Here is an 18,547-nt window from a genome sequence, read left to right as displayed (position 1 = left end):
CAATAATAGTGTTAATGAGATCAAGAGAATCTGTCGGCCAGCTGAAAGCAAATGGAGGAAAACTAGGCTCACAGTTCACTGTAATATATACAAAGAAGCCATGACTGTAACAAAGCAACACATCTGGCAAGAAAGGATTACTTTTCCAAGATTATTACAGAAAAAACTGGGAACTCTAGAGTATTATTCTCCACTATTGACTAGCTATTCAACACTGCCCCCCCCTCCCCCCCCCGACCCCCCACAGTTCTCTGCATTGTTCTTTGATAACAAAATAACATCAATTAGAGCAAGTATTGCCACTGATGTCAACACAGATGATCTCAGCAACTCCTGTAAAAATGATGTAACCATGGGAAAATTCACCTGTATTACATTAACTGAGCTTTGCAAGACTGTCACTGAATGTAACTCCTCCACCTCATGTATTGACCCAGTACCTGCAGCATTTTTTAAGTGGGTGTTCAACATTGTTTCAAGTCATGTCCTGAAGATTATAAATATGTCTCTTCAAACAAGAATCTTCCCAGATGCCTTGAAAACAGCTGTTGTAAAACCCTTACTAAATAAGCACAACCTAGATGGTAATGCACTAACCGGTTATGGGCCGATATCCGACCTTCCTTTCATTAGTAAGACACTTGAAAAGATAGTTTCAGTGTAAATAAAATCCTTCTTAAAGAAAACAACATCCTGGAGGAATTTCAATCAGGCTTTAGAACATAGCACAGCACTGAAACTGCTCTTACTAAAATAATCAGTGACCTCAGACTAAACTCTGATGAAAATAAGGTCTCAATTATTATCTTCTTAGACCTAAGCACAGCGTCTGATATGATTGACCATGATATACTGATCAATTGTCTTGAAAGGTTGGTTGATCTTTCTGACTGTGTGTTAAACTGGTTCAAAACATACATCAAAGGGACAAAGTTTTACGTCGGTCTTGGAGATCAGGTGTCTGTGGAACATGACAACTGCTTTGGGGTTCCACAAGGGAGGTGCCTTGGTCCATTATTATTCTCATTATACATGCTGCCACTTGGTGACATCATCAGAGAGCACAATGTATGTTTCCATAGTTATGTTGATGACACACAACTGTACATCTCTATTGAACCAAATGATGCTGCAGCTAAGAACTCCATTACTACCCGTCTTCTGGCAATAAATGAATGGATGAGCAATAATTTCTTCAAGTTAAATGACGACAAAACCTAAGTCCTACTAGTCGGCCCAAAAACAAAAAGAGAAATTCTGTTCTGGGGAAATTAACTCCCTGGATTAAATCTGAGGTTACAAGTATTGGTCTTATCTTAGATTCAGATCTAAGCTTCAGGTCCCACATTAACAAGGTGACAAAAACATAATTTTTCCACCTTAGAAACATTCAAACCAGTATGATCATTTACAAATCAAGAAGATTCTGAAAATCTGATTCATACCTTCATTTCAACCCGAGTTGATTACTGTAATACACTTTTTACTGGGCTCCCGAAAACTGTAAACCTTAAATCCCCGTTTCAACTTCTCTGCACTGGCTTCCTGTAACATTTAGAATTGACTTTAAGGTCCTCCTCCTTACATACAAAGCCCTTAATGGGCTAGGACCAAGCTACATTGTTAACTATCTACCTTCAAGAAGACTGCGATCATCTGCTGCTGGTATGTTGGAGGTTCCCTGCAACAGCCAAAAGAAAATCGGGGATACAGCCTTCGTCAAACTCCCCAAAGCTATGGAACACACTACCGATAGATATTAGGGAAGCCAGTTTGCTAAATATCTTTAAAAGAAAGCTAACAACTTATCTCCTCACTTAAGCCTTTAACTAGCTTTTCTCTGTCTGATTTGCACTCATGAACTTTGCACTTATATTTTACATTATTTTATACATTCTATGTACTCTATGTTTTGACTTTGTTTTTATATTTTATTCGTATTGCCATTATTCAGTGTGTATTCTATTTTATGTGTCAGTGGGTTTTATCTTCCACTTTATATAATGCATTCTATGTATTTTTAGTTTCACTTTATCTATTTTATTTTATCTCATTTTTATTATCAAGTGGGCTTTATTTTCAATCTTATGTTACACAGGTGCTGAGGTCAGTGGTTGGTAGATTAAAAAATAAAGACTGTGGTGTGTGTTTTAACCCCCGCAACAACACTAAGAGTGTTTTTTCCGGGGAAGCTTCAGGTTGCATCCGACACAGATTAGACCTACAGTGAGGTTAAACCCGTGGGGAAGATGTTCTAGGGTAAGCTGAAAGAGGTTTATTTCAGTTAATCAAGACCGGTGGTGAAACTGTGTCCGTTGGGAAAAAGGGAGGTTCTCTTTGCTTATGGCTTCAGAGACCTAGGCACCAATTTTATACACATGGCGAAACACTTTCTGAGTTTTTGCTCATCAAATCTCAAATTACTACCACTGAAGTATGCATTCTATGTATTCTATTTTAACTTTATTTTATCTTATTTTTATCAGTATTATCAAGTGGGTTTTACTTCCCATCTTATGTTACATTAATGTTTTTTACATGCTTTTATGTTCCTTTATGTCTTTTTCACGTGAAACACTTAGTGCATGTAATTTCTTTTGTTGTAAAGCACTTTGAGCTGCATTTCTTGTATGAAAGGTGCCATACAAATAAAGTTATTATAATAATAGTACTACTACTAATAATAATAATACAATTGCGTTTTATAGGCAAATGAATGAGTGATATTTTTAATTTGATTATATATGGCATATTGTTGACAAGTAGTGATGATATTTGGATAAGGGCCGGTTCATGCTCAAAAAATTGTTTGCACAACTTGTTGTTCGACTTAATTACAAATCTAATGTGTTTATAGTTGTTCTGAATGGTCACACTTGTGGAATGAAAAGCCAGTTGTCATGAGGTGGGTTTCCATTCATGCTTTTTTATGAGCTTTTGCAATTTGCGTGTATGAAAATGTGAGTGGAAACACTGGAAATTCGAAAAAAGTTGAAAATATTGAATGTTTTTATGCTTGGATGAGGTGGAAAAGTTGATGTGTCGACAAAAGCAAAATGCAACAATTCAATGGAAACAGATTTAATGAATGAATTACGATGTACAGAAAGCATGTGACTTAAATGTTCCTACGCTCTTTTTTGTCTCTGGACAGCATTCAGTACGTGTCTGTATAACTGACACAGGGCTGTTATCAAAACTGCTTCCATCACCAGGATTTGTATATATGTATATTTTTCATTGCCTCAGCTTTGACTGTCATGCTATTAATTATGTCATTGTGTTGCACCGTCTTCTCCTATTTGTGGTTTATTGCACTCAATAGGAGAATGAGTGCCACCTACTGCTTACTTTGAAGCGCTCAACTACTAATATTCACAAAACAGTAGTGGATGCCCCACATTAATTCACATTTTCTTTTATTGATTTTCAGAAATTTGTGTTACACTTGGATGGAATCCTATAGAGGGGAGTTACAGAAATTGTCTGACACAGCACACCCCAGATTGGAGATTTTGTGGAGCAATTGTTTAAGGAAACTTGGCTTTGCAGAAAAAGCCATTTGAGAAATGACTGGCAAGCGCTTTGGTCCAGGGATGAGTCTAAATTCTGACTCACCACCTGCAAAATTTTAGGGTAAATCCCCGCTATATATTTAAACTCTGAACATGAGCCTTTAGGAATACGCTTCAAGAAATGTGGCCCAGGGAAAAGTATCAGCAACAAAATAAATGACAAAGAGAATGAGATTTGTGTTCATCTCCTGTGTGTAGCATCTGTCACGGTCTTGACAGAAAACATAGAAACCACCAGATTATCATGGAAATGAGTGATAGGAATGTTCATGGTGAAGACAGGAGATTGAAAAGAAAATGTGTGCCTTGTCGTCTGGAAGTATTGCCCCCCCTGCTTCTCTCAGGCTTCCAACGGATAATGGATTTGACTGTACTATTTGGCTGGAATGAAAGGATGGTGTGAGAGTTTCCGTTTCCCCCTGAGGAGAATGTATAATCTCTAGGCATGAATTTACATTCATCTGACATCTGATAAAAAAGAGTGTTCATTGTAGGGCAAGTTTGCATGAAGCCTCTTATAATGGTTAGGTCACATCACCATGTAATCTTTCGTGTGGAAATATATGAGGAGCATATTTGAGCTCCATATCAAACATCTGCTCAAAAAACTTTCATAAGACCAGTTCTACATGTCAGTGCTCAACACTTTGTCTTACTTACATGCTCCTCAGTCTCATGACATGAAGAAAAGGTTTCATGGATGATTATGTGATGAAGTGAATATGCTAACAATACCTCAAATTATCAATCACTATAATTACAGTGTGGCATGCTAACATTTCAGAAAATGGTTTGAAAACTGTGTTGAGCTGATAGCAAAAACATACTTCATGGTACCTCAACCTGGAGGTACCACCTCAACCATTAGTGGTGCTATGGAGCAATGTTTTTTATGATTAGATCCCTATTTTTTGGTGTTTAATGCTGTATTAGCATGCAGACAAGGATGTTCATATACAGTGTGTGCACGTGAATGCAAGTGAAACAATGCACATTCCTACTTTCTCACTATTTTTATTGATTAACAGCTGGTGACAATTGGTGAAATGTAGCGGCAAAAGACGGAATAAAAAGATGGCTAGCTAGCAAACATGCAAACAATGCAAACATCAGTTATATTCAAAAGTCAGTGTTGCAAATGTTTTATCAGGAGGGAAATGAATGCAAGATGTTTGTTAGGCCATAAGTATACACATTATGCGTTTTGGTGAGAAATACCAAATGTGTTTGTTTACTAGAAAATTCAACAGGGTACCTTTAACATCTTGATTTCACAAAATTGGCAATTGTAAATGACTACAGAAGTGATTTTGCCCAAGGCATAATTTCCACTGCGGTTGGACACGTCGCCCTCACTTTTCCAAATTCTATTTTTGTCCTCCTCGGTTTTGTGGTTTCCTAAAATCTCTCTCAACACTGTCAAATGCATCTGAGTCATCTTAAATTATAACAACCAGCAGTGATTTTTTTTTTCTCTTTCTGCTCTGGGTTTCACCTCTCAGGCTACATAGAGCACCTTATGTAGTTGCTGGTGCTTGCAGGGGTTGTATGCAGCCTGAGAAGAAGACTGTAGCCAATACTCAGGGCTTTAGTAAACACACTGTCTCTGCTGTATTTTGGGTGCAAAAGGAAAAAAAAAATTGTAAATATTTTCATAAAACACACTAAAATTGAGCATCAGTCAAGTCAGTAAAGTACACATATGATTAAGATGCTAGTACAGTATTATATCAGGTCTTCATCAATAATACAGAGATAATAAGTAAGTTAGTGCATTAACAATACAGTAGTTTAGAATAGTATTTGTATTAATAATTTCTGTTACTTTTCTGCCATATTTTCAGACCCGTATCACCTTGTCCAGAGCTTAAACGTTCAGTTCTAGGGTCTCAGAATGACACTTTCAAAGAAAACAAAAAGGAACAAGAAAAATAAAAAATACCCACATTTTTAAGGGTACTTAACTGAATTAACACTACCATGATGTAAATTAAATGTGACTAAGCCCTCATAGACATAAAAGACAAAAGGCTATACTATTAAACTGGCAGAGAACCTTAGCACAAGAGTAGACTGTAGCTTTCAACACACTTTCTTGATGTGTTAGGCATCCGATAGTCCCACAGTAACACAGATGCTTTATCAGATAAATTGGGTACTGTCATAACGAGATTTGGGCAAATCGAATAAATATTCTAAAGCAATTGATTTAAATTCGGTACTATCAGGGGAATAATGCTTTTGAGCTTGAGTTTTTAAAAAACAACCACTGCTTCTGTTAGAGGGGAAGGAATTGCTTATGGGAAGAGGATGCACATGCAACTGAAGTGTCGGATTTTATCCAACAAAATTGCAAGTAAGCAGTACACATCCTTGCCCAGCGAGCCACTGGGGTGTCTCTACATAATACGATTTGACTGCTGAAATCCATATGAAGGGAAGGAATATAAAGAGGGTGAATGGGGAATTGTGGCAGGCAGTATTTGTGCAAGGAGAACGGATAATCTAAAGGCATGGATTTACATTCATCTCTTCTTCTGTGGAGCTGACTTGGCACAGAAAACATAAGACTTATGAAGACATCAGCTAACCGGCTTTCAGTCAAACTGTATGGAGATGAATCTCACTGTGTGTGTGTGTGTGTGTTTGTGTGTGTGTGTGTGTGTGTGATAGAAAAAGAAACAGTGAAGACATCAGTCATGATTTAGTTAGTCAACGTCCATGCAGATTAAACAGTAGCAACAGATTAGACTGCAGCCATGTGATTGTGTGAGACTGTATTTTCATGGCCTACTGTATATTAAATATGAAAACACACATAATGAAAGTTTATGATAAATATTGTAGCATTCAGATATTACATAGGAATGTCATTATGTGTTTGGAAATGGCAGTAAGAGTGAGCTTTGCATACTGATGACAGTGCTCATGCTTCAACAAAATACAGTGTATGCTTACTTAGCTCAACACCAGGAACGCTTATATTACTTCAAAGATTAAGGCAACAATTTGCATCTTAATCCCCCGTAACATGTAGTCAAAAGCATATAAGCAGTGGAACAGTGAGTGGTCAGGGGTCTACAAATGCAACAAAAGTGCTTACATGGCTTGTGTGAATATTAACTGCTTTTCGCTGGAGTCGTCCTGAAAGTTTGATAAGAAGCCTCAACAAGTCAAAAAATTATTATTATTATTTTTATCCTCTAAACCAAAGCAGGATCCTTTTATTACTGTGCACGCTGTACCAGATGAAAACCAGTTAAAAAGCATCAAAGGACAGCTTAAGCTCACAGGCCGCGTGGTTTAAGAGAATTTGAATTTCCAGCTGACAACACCAATTTGCAGAAGTGTGTCTCTGGAATGCTTTTGTCATGAAAGTAAAATGATGTTAGTAACAGTTACATGGTAATTTTTTGACAGCGGAGGTTCTGCATACTAGAAAAATCAAAGCAGCATGCTAAAGATTCAACACGAGGAGCAATCAAACCCCTAGGGACGTACAGAGGAGAAGCGGCAGACATGAATCACTGAGGTAGGGAAAATACATCAGGTCTACATAAACATATGGTGCCATCCTGATGTATATCGATTTATATCCTGACAAGATGGGGAAACGCAAAGTAAGTAAGATGCATGTAGGAGCCGAGCTGACACATGAAATGACCCGCCTTGTTTGAACTGACAAATGTGATTAGGGATTCTTTTATAGCTTGTAATCAGGCAATGTGGCACATGCTGATCATTAACTTCAAACTTTTTCTCTCTTCTTTTGGTCACGGATGAATTGTGCCTCAGCGAACGTGGTGGGAGAGGGCAGCTATAGCACGAGGTAACATAAATATTCTCAACCACCTCACTTCCACTAAAGTGAAAATAAAGTCATGATGTAAGTATCTTCAGGGGCTGTTTTCATCAGCCACCTTTATGAATATATATTAAAGAAAACGTGGCAAGATTATGAAATTAAACAAGCACCAGTTACTCAGATACAGAATGACATTTTTATTTTTTTTTTATTTTTTGGCGAAGTAATGTGTGTCCTTATGTATCCTGTTATGTTTTTATCTGCTGTGGTGATAATGCAACACGCATCCCCATCTGAACTCTTTTTAGTATTCCTGATTTTTGGCCGTGTGGAGTGGATACACGTAATTGTGAGTGGCAGCATGACATGAATGGTATTTCTGCATTTAGAAGAAGAAAAAACAGGAACCACACTGCCAATGTGTAGTTGAAAAATCTGTTTCCATCAGCACCATTTTCAAAATTCCAACTATTTGCAAAGGTCTGCCTTTTATACTCATGTTTTCATGTGCAAACTGAAACTGCGTCTAAAAGCAGGATGGATGCATGCCTCATGTCAGAGGTTTCAAATTAGTTTTGTGGATTCCCACTTTTAGACTCTGAGGGCCTTTTCACACCTGAAAGTCCAAACCAAGGTTCATGTTTTTGTTGTATTGTATACATTTGATCCAGTTAGTTCTGGATTCACATTGCAATTATGCAAGCGCACTAAAGAACTTTACATGACATACGTACATCCTATCGTCATCACCTACATGGGCTGCGTCTTCCTATACTTGGCATCGGTTGGTGTGTAGACGGGCGTGCATCTGACATTGGCGTGTTGTCAATTCTGTGGGTAGTCTTCTATCACTGTTTGCATGTGTAATGGAGAAAAATGGATGAACAGATTCATTTCTTTGCTGCTATATCATATTATTATATTATATATACCACAGTTTTTTTTATCTTCAGGTGGCATTGCTCTCCAGTCCTCTCATATCCCCTCTCTCTCATCCTCTCCAAAATACCTGGAAAGTGTTGGCATTTTTATGAATTTTTTTCCAGTTGACTTTTTATAACATTGTCAGACAATATTTCAACTGAAAACTTGGTCTCCTCCTCTCCCCATGTGCTTTTTCTGGTTCTGACAATTGCCTGCTGGAACTTCCTGTAATTGGTCCAAAAGTCCAAACCATCCAAAATATGTTTTCCCACTAGAAAGAAACCAAACCATGGTTCAGTTTGATCCGAGACCACCTCTTTTCATCAGACCAGGGTTTGGCTGTTTGGTCCGGAACGTGGTTTGGGGGAGGTTTCACACCTGTCATTTTCGTTCGGATCAAACTGAAAAGTCTGAAAGTACAGACCAAACAAGGTAGGTGTGAAAAAGCCCTGAAAGAGGCAGGAAAACCCTCTTTAAAAGGCCAACCTCTAGAACTGTGTAGTGGCTCAGTTGACTAAAGTTCCACCTACAGTATCTTGTGATATGGAGAAGATAAAAATGTTAATGTAGCCTTAAGCACTCGCTGCTGACTAATAAAGGCTGTGGAAGGCTGACATACATACTAAGATCAAATAGCCTATATATAGGGTAAATATATGAAGTATAAATGCTCTTCCAAATGGATGTAAGCTTGTTAGAAAGCATTTGAATTCTCAGTGGATGTAATTATGATCATCCATGAGGGAATTTCGCACTTTGAATGAAAGAGGAATGTACACATTACTACTGTGGTTGATCGTCCCACACTAAAGCACAGTCACTGTGGTATAAGCAGTATGTATGTGTATAATATTTTACAAGACATCTTTTCGAGGGGTTGAGTTAATTAGAAGTCAGGGAGTTAAAATTGAAACCCCATTAAAGAAAGTGAATGTAGTTTCTGTGGCAGCACTTTAAAAGATAACTCAACTAGGGTCTTATTCTCCTAGTTTTACCCATCATTCTTGTTAGTTAACTGCTGAGATCTGGGAACGTGATGACATTGCTCAAAAGAAGTACAACTAAAATGATTTCAGTTCAGTAGTTTTGATAATGTGACTGTTAGCTTAATAACAACCTAAAAGCACTGAACAGAATCTATAATTCTTTTTCCTGCTTTGTCTTTTTCCTGCACATGTCAGGATGTGATAAGTGATGTAGAGTGCCAGCAGTTATGAAGCAGGGGTAGAAATCTCACTTTTGAGTGAAATCATTTGATGCTTCATATGGCTGTGTGTTCCATGATTTCTGTCATTAGAATGAGTGCTACCATTTCTATACATGAGGAGGTACATATCTACATCCATAAATTCAATCTGATCAGTTAATATTACACACTTTCTATAAATCAGATTTTAAAGTAGGTTTTAAACCCTTGTGAATGGGATTACTACGTCTGACTTAGTGTCTCAGTTGAAAAGGTAAAACTGTAAAGCTGGATCAGCTAATGAGACTGTTGGCTCACGAGCTGCTAATCCTGCTCTTGTGGGTTTGAATCCCATCTTTGTCGTCTAGGTGGTTTTTGCTAATTACCCTAAAGGGATCATGGAAGCTTGATCTAATTAAACAGCTAGTTATCCAAAAGTAGAAGGTAAAATACAGCTAATGTCACACACATACACACAGAAAGAAGTTAAGTTTATTTAGAAAAAAAAAAAGGAGAGGAGACATGTAAAGCTGCTGCATGGAGTGGAAACCACACACATACAATGGGAAATGAGGGGAGTTGTTAAACCTGGTAGCAGTGCTGATAGTAACTGCATAAAGTGCAAAGACCACATCATGAACAAAAATCTCTTCCTTTCTCCTTTTTTAACTTATACTTAATCACACCCTCTAACTTTCTCCTGGTGTTTTCCACTCTCAATCGTACTTCTTTTTAGTTAATTTGGTTTTAATCAATTTCTAGGGAAGAGAACATACAATGTGATGGAAAAAAATTCTGGTGAAACAAGTAAAAACTCTACTCATGGCAAAAAAGATTACTGATTCAATGATGTGGCTTTTTTTACATTGTTGTCAGCAAAAAACAACAAGTCAGACTCTACCAGAAAGTGTTCCATTTTAAGATGGATGTTTTTGTCAAATCCTGACAAGGTAACAGAGAGAAATGTTGCAGACATGGAAAAACCTGACATTTTCATCTTACTCACATACTGTATTTCTCTAGGATTCATGGTCTCTTCCTGTCTTTGACAAGTTCGGGTATTCATGGAATTTACACCGGTACATAAATCATATTTGAAAATCACATGAAGGTGTACATTTTGTATCACACTGATAAATGACAGAGCCATGCATCATTTCAACATAAACCACATAATCATCGTAGGAGATGTGAGGTGCTGATGCTTCCATACGGACACTCAACAAAATCAATAAACAGTTCAACATTTTGGGAAATGCAGATATTGCTCTCTCTTTTTTTTCTTTTTTTTTAAGAAAAGTTGGATGAAAAGATCGATACCATCTTAATTTTTGTGCATTTACTATGGATTCAGAGCAGGGAGTCAATAACCGCTTAACAGCACCTCTAAAGCTCACTAATTTACAAGCTGTATCTTGTTTAACCTGTACAAATACTAAAATGTAAGAACAACAATAACAAAAAAACAAGTTGAGGTTTTAGCTAATGGATGCCTGACTTTACAATTAGCTAACAGACATGAGATTGACTTTGATCTTATGAGCTAAGTCGGCAAGAGAGCAAATCTATCAGTCTATGTAGTTCTGGATTAAAGACAGTCAGTGTTAGCAAGGAACACTTTATTTTCTGGTCTGTGTTCTCATCATATATGGGGGTTTACATGCAAAGCTGCTCCCAAACATGGACTTTAAACATTTATAACAACACTACTGGAGCAGTTCTTTGAGACATCACAGTAACGGAACAGATAAGTGGTGATTAGAGATTTAAAAAAAAAAAAAAAAAAGAGGATATTTGATGCTAACAAAGGGAACATGTCAGTTATGCTTCAATCTTTAGCACTTTCATCTTTCTCCCCTCTTCATTTACATTCCTCTGTGCTTTTCCTCTATTCATCTCCATGCTTTCAAGCTGTCAGTCGATACAAATGATTGATAAATGTTAAATGTCCCTCACCTCATCTCTCTCTGTACTGTCTGTCCACTGAATTTATGATATAAAAGCACCTTTAAACAGGACTCTTCAGCAGTTCATATGTATCTGCATGTGTGCACTTGTGCATGTTAATCTCAATAGTGCATCAATAAGGGGCTGAAGGCATCAATTTGTCAAACAATGAATAATGCCGCCTGTCATTTAGAGTACCTCATTTATTAGACAAGCTTTTAAATATATGTGTATTTATATGTATGGATATGTGTTTGCATGTCTCTGGATTATGCACTCTGCATTTTAAGAATAATTGTATTTGCATGTTTGTCAGGACGTACTTTGGTTAGTGTGTAACCTTGTGTGTTTATGTGTGTGTGTGAGAAAGAAGCGGGGGGTTTCTAAACAAGTAAATTATATATGTCTAGGTTATATAAGTGTCAAGGGTCTTCATGTATTATATATTACCATTTGCCTGCTGTGTACGTTGGCCAGCAGTAAAACATTCATTGGCCCTCATTATGTTACAGATAGTGTTGGTGTTCCAGACTCACATTGGCCAATGCACTTCTTGTACTCGTGATATGAATCAGTACACTGTGTGACTGAAAAGGTCAGTTTGCTATAGTTGTCTGGACAGGAACTCATACTAAAATCTATGAACAAATGAGCTCAGGAGTTTATATTTGTTTTTTAGTGAACTAATCCCATGATAAAAACAAGCCAATAAGTCTATCTGTGGCACTCAGCTGCAAGTCCATTTGTTTCTGATGAAGGGATAAATCTGTAAAAATAGGCAATAGATATGGTTTCTTCTGTTTGTTTGTTGTTTTTTTTTGTTTTTTTTTTGAAGGCTCAGTAATTTCCTAAAGCAGCTGGACATTGTAGTTTTTGGCAAACTATACTGAAACAAGAGTAAACAGTGTATTTGTTGGGGATTATTTTCAGCTGCGGATTAATACACATTTGGTGCTCTAGTGAGTACTGGCAGCAGGATGGTGTGTGTGGGATGGAGTCAAAATAAACTACAGTGTGTGTGTTCATGGTAATGAAGGAACATGTGACGCAGTTCAGCAGTGTGGCTCAGTGACATGTTTTTAATAGTTTTTGGACGACAGTGGAGCGCGATGGCACGGAGGAATAGATCCTTTTATAGCTGACTTCATCAGAAATATGCACGCACATCTCGGCAACGGGAGTGGAGTTTTGCCCTAGCTTGCATCTTACAGTGCCACCCTTCATATCCCTCATTTCACAAAAGGAAAAAAAGCATCTCTCTGCACAGGAAGTGGAGTCATCTAGACAACTTTCTTGTGTCAGGATCTATTTGGAACGAGTGGTTGGTTGGTGGAGGAACATTAAGACTTTGCCAACAGTTATTCCAGTGTCACAGGTTAACATGCTAGATAATGATGTAACCATGTGTGGTGCCCTCACAAACCTCTGAAAGAGTGTTCCAAAGAGTTCCCAAATAAGTAAATTCTATAAATTATTTATTGAGTCATTTCACAAACAGCATTTCATTGTGAATTGTCAAAACATGTACCATTATTTCTGGATTTTCTCCCCTGAATGATTCAAATGAGGTAATGCTTTTTCCAGCTTAGCAAAAAATATTTAATTGTATCCATGTATGAATTATGATATAAAACACTGTACATTAAAACATGTACTTGGGACTTCATGGGTGATAATAAACCTCCCAACATTAGCTGCCCCTGATGTGTATAATGGTCCTTGTTTTCCCCCAGATTATCTCAAACTACAATAATTTGTAGTGACATTATTAACAAAGACTTTCATTCCAACATTAGATACGTACAACTGGAGAAATGTGACTCTTCAAACAAAAAATAGAGACCGCAGTCATTAACAAGAAACACAACATAAAATGTAAGGAAAAGGTTACTAATGAATTCATTAGGTTTCCAACATTGTCAATGAAGGTATTCAAGCTTCAACTGTGACAGTCCCTACATAACCATGTTGCTGGCTTCCTTTTGATCTGTACACAGCTGTAGTGAAAGTGATTGTTGCATTGACACAGTTGATCATTTTGCCAAAATCTGGCCTTTCACAGTATTTTCAGGCTCTCTGTGTCTCCAAGGCAGGGTCATCTTCTTGTCAGTAGTTCAGTGAACACACTTGAGATAAAGAAATCTTGTGCTTTTGGCAAAGCCTTCTGCAGAAACTCTTCATTTCTTAGGATACATTGCACAATGAACTTCTAGCAACTAACATCACGCACAAACATGTGGAGTTGAATTTGATAGCAGAATAGTTGTGATTGCTTCAATATGACTAACTTGTCCAGACAAAAGTACTGGTCATCTGTGCTTCCCTGAAGGCTGTCACGCTACTTGTAGGGACACTTTATCTCTAGCAGACCTTTGCCACGGCAGGAACATCTTGCTATTCCATCTGGCAATGATCCAAGGTGTGACTCAAAAGGCCACACCACTAAGCCACCGGAGCTGACCCTGAAATCTTGATGGCTTCAGGCCATAAATGCAGTGTAAGATTGTCTTGTCGTTTCCTCCATGTTTTCCCTTCAGAGTACAAATGGGACATTTAAATGTGTTTTGTTGTACTGCATTATATCCATTAGGTATGTTTTGCTGATCTTGTCATGGTGAAATTTGGTACTTGTGATCCGACCAGCCCTATAGGTGTGCCAGTCCTTTGACCTTGACTGTTGCCATGGTACAAATTCCAGCTTGCTTCTCATATTGATTAGGTTGTAGCTTAGTTTTTAGTCTGTGAAATGTTTCTTCACTTTTCACCTGCATTTGCTTTGGCGAGAGTTACCTGGATGTTGTGTTAAATAAAGCAGTCAAGGGCTCAGGTAAGTCTGGTTGTTCCTGTTTATCAGTGTCAGATGATGCAGTTTCCGTCACTATTCTCCAGACTTGTCAGCACTGCGGCACCTGGGGCCACAACCTGCAGTTCCCAAATATCATCATCTGTCAACTCTGATGACAGTGCAACAAAAAGACACAATAATTGTGCTGCATAATATTCACATTTGAAAAAGCTTGACTCAGTTCTTACTAAACTCATTAAGAAGAGCTTGTCTGTTATCTATTGTGCAGGAGCACAATAGATAACAGGCAATCAAATTTTCAGAATCAGTAATCTGAAGGAAAATGCACAGACATGGTCAGACTAACAAAACATCAAATGATATTGACATTACTTCAACTGTGTTTATTCGCCTTTATGATTTTCATCTCTGCTTTGCCAAGAAACTCCTTCTTTCTAAATTATGGTGTTAAAAGACTGAGGAGAAATCTTGAAAATGAATTAAATGCACTATGGTAAAAGGAAACTTTTCTAGACTTTGTCAACTATTACATACCTCTGGGTGTGACACTGCTTTCTCAGCTGCAGCATGACCCAACCCTGAAATTTAAAAAAGACATAATAAAACATACTGGTTAATTTTAGTTGTATTATAATTTTATGACCAGGACTTGAAATTAACACTTACTCTCAGCCAAATTTTGGCTGTGACTAAGGGTAAATTCTACTAGGCATTTTAGCATGTATCCAACCTAAGCTCAATCAGGTTTTGACTGCAAATAAATAATATTGGCTGCCGTAATTCTGAACCGACTTTCCACTGTGTGTAGTTCATGAAAAAGTTAGTTTCATGCCCTGGTTATGACTAAGTTAGAGGGGCAAGGTACATACGATTTTTGATATGATGAGGAAAGCAATAAGTGAAATTACTGTTATGAGGTAGTTTTCTGATTTGTTAATTATAACCCAAACCTCATTCATAGTGGTCTTGTGTCTTTGTCTTTGGCTAGGGAGGATTTCTGATTTCAAGACTCAAAACCCTCGGTCGGTATCATGGTCTTTGGTGTTCTGTACATAACCACAGATAACGTAGTTGTAAGCATCTAGTGACTTGTTTGCTAATTTCTCACTGGTGTACACGCTAGGTTTCTCCACCAAATATGTGTATATATCTGGCCACTGAATATTGGTCCACTTGCTTCAGGCTACATGTTCATATGCTGTATCTTTGAAAGGATGCAGCCCCAGAAAAGGAACATAGCTGTCTTTTGCCTGAACAACAGATGTGTGTTTTCAACCATTAGCATCCCATAATCCACCTTGCATTGCATTGTATCTACCAGTTACCTGCATTCAGGTGGTCTCCAGTTATACTGTTGAGATAAACAGATAGAATAACAGGCATTCCGGCATTGCCAGTTAACTCGTTATAAGAATGACACCTTTCTCTTCAATTCTTTGACTGGCTTTTATCTTGGAAATCATTAGTGCCAAACTTTTGAAAGCAGCTCATTAAGCTTTTGCATTCCTTCAGATTTATTTGAGTATCATAGTGACTCTCTTAGAAATTCTCACAGAATTGTAGTTTTAGAAGTGCTTATCTTAACATGTAGCCTTGAATGAATTCATAGCTTTCTGACCCTTGAAAGTGAGGTGTTTTGTTATTATTGATATATGTTCTCTGACCATGTAACCTTTAATCAACAGTAGAATTCCAAGTTACAAAATTTATGCAAAATCATAACCATAACATTCACTGTATTCCTTTTTCAAGGTAGATTATTCTGGCTCCCAAAAAATGATGTAATAGGATCAATAACAGAATACAGTCAGTGTAATTAGAGTTGTGGTTATATAAATCTCTCGGCAGCCGAATCTCAGTTTGTCCACATAAGGCTCATTCAAGGTACAACCAGTAAGTAGCCTGGTCCAAGGACATTAAGCAGAGAGGACAATTGGACCTGCTGTAATCTCTGTGTCCAGGAGATGGACAGCGGTAAGCAGAGTGACCGCTCTGGGAGAGGAGGGGATTACTGATTAGTCTGTGTGTGTGTGTGTGAGAGAGAGAGAGAGAGACACACACACACACAGACTGTTTGTAGGTGTGTGTATGTGTCCTTGAATGTGACTGCTGAAACTGGCATGTTAAAATGCAAATGCATATATCAGGACATTAAATATGTAAATCATATTACAGCTAATTTAATGGTTGCATCATTTATTGTTTTTTTGGTGGTGAAACTATTCAACACTTACATTGCTACTACCATACATCACTGTCATAATCAAAACAAAGCAGCATCATATTACACCATTCATTGTATTTCCTTGTGGCTGCAATAGTAATAGAAAATACAGTGTGCTGCAAGCAGAGAAAAGGAAAGAAAACAATGTATCAAGTGATGGAATGTTGAAGGGAAAGGAAGCACATTGTGAGTTTTGAGAGAAACACACAGATGCCAATGGGATGAATGAAATGTAAGTTTGTCCCTTGACTACAGCACCACCTACAGTGTAATTCCACAGGACCTTCGACAATGTCCAAGAGCCAATGAATGACGCAGCCAGAAAGTGTCAGTAAAGTAAATCAGGATCCAAGTAATAGATAACAGTATGCCAATGCAGCTGTAGTTTCAGTAATGTGTAACAGCAATAATAACAGTAGTGTAATTATGACCAGCAACATGTTGTAGAGCCAGGAGAAGTAGTAATAACAGAAGTAATATTGTAACTTTATAAGTGACTTTTACTTTTAGTACTGTAAAGCAAAAGTGCTGCATAAATATTCTATACATATACAAATATTTTATTTGCTCTGATTCTGAAGCGATGTCATTGCATAGAATCACTATATTCCTTTTTTTACTTAAATAACATTACTGCATGTTTCTTCATACTCACATACACACACAGTGAAAGGAGTAGCTATGTATGGACTGTATGGATGTATGAAGTCATTAAGAGAGTAAGAATCATTGCATATGTGCTGTGCATTATCAGAGCGTCAAATTTATGAATAAAGTTTTACTAAGTCTGCTTGTATTAATTATATAGTTTATAATAACTGTTATATAGTTTGTGCTGTGGACAATTGTAAACAAAGTTAACTTTACAATTTAAATTCAGGACATGGGGAGATTTCCATCAAACATCTTTTTTTCTGCTGGAAGACCAGAAAAAAAGGATTTGCCATTGATGTAGTGCAACACAGGATAAGCACAGTATGTTCAAGGATGTTATATCTGAAAAACTTCAAAAAAGAAAGAAAGAAATTAATATGGGAACCTTTTTTGTGACCCTTCTACTGGAGGGAACTAAAGTCAGAAATTTTCAACTCATAGGTTACTGCTTTAAAAACAGTACTTTTATCAAGTGTCCTCAGTAGCTGGGTTTAAGTACTGCTTTGACTATTTACCATGTCATTTCCACTAAACCATGAAGATATCTCATTTCAGACAGAGAGGCATCATGTAGTCAATTTTTTGACGGGGCACAGTTTCAGAATACATAGGATAATGTTCACACCATCTTTATCATGATTTTTACCCTTTTCTTACACTTTGGAGTGAAAGAAAGTTAAGATCGGCATTGAGGCTAAATGGCAGTGGTGGGATTTGAACCCACGCCTCCTGAGAGACTGGAGCCTTAATCCAGCGCCTTAGACCGCTCGGCCACACTACCAGATAATTGCTCATCCTGCTGCAAGGATATCGAACCGCTTCAGCAAGTGCAACATTCTCCAGTCTGTCAGGACAGGTTCCACACAATTTGGAATTTTACGTTAAAAAAATTAATTAAAATACACTATTATTAAAACATTTTCATTTGTAAATGCCATACAAATAAACCTTGCTATTGAGAAACAGAAACTCACTACATCTTTTCATAAATTACAATATAGATATTAAAAATAATGGCTTTTTTTTGCTATTTCCAGCGAGAGTTACTAAATTGTAAATTGGTATGTATTTACTGTAAAGAAGTATGTTTGGGGGCTGAAAACCTGTTGAAATCCAGATAATTTAAACCTCACTCAACACATCTCAGATTATTTACATGGGATTATATCATTTCTTAGTTGTAGCATTCCAGTTTTGAGTCTGTGGACCGTCAGCAGATATGATCATATATCTTATTAGCAACGTCCTTGTGATACTTTATGCAAGGACGTGTGTCTCTGTGCTTATTAGTGTGTTACATTTTTAATTCTTATGCATTTTTAAACAGCCACGCCTTTATGCAAATTGTCTCAATTTGATGGTTTTCACTACAAACTACAATGTCAATTTGGTTGTTGACTTATCTGCATAACTTATTAATTAGAAA

General features: G+C 37.3%; 1 non-coding gene across 1 annotated transcript; it reads right to left on the bottom strand.

Moving 5' to 3' along the window:
• Positions 1-17,820: 17,820 nt before the first annotated feature.
• On the bottom strand, positions 17,821-17,902 carry trnal-aag (transfer RNA leucine (anticodon AAG)). Its single transcript has one exon. It is a non-coding gene; the product is annotated as a tRNA-Leu (tRNA).
• Between the last annotated feature and the right edge of the window lie 645 nt (positions 17,903-18,547).

Source organism: Thunnus thynnus, chromosome 9 (assembly GCF_963924715.1).
Source record: "Thunnus thynnus chromosome 9, fThuThy2.1, whole genome shotgun sequence".
Taxonomy (NCBI): Eukaryota; Metazoa; Chordata; class Actinopteri; order Scombriformes; family Scombridae; genus Thunnus; species Thunnus thynnus.
The sequence above is the reverse complement of the archived record's forward strand: the minus strand, read 5'-3'. Positions and strand labels throughout refer to the sequence as shown.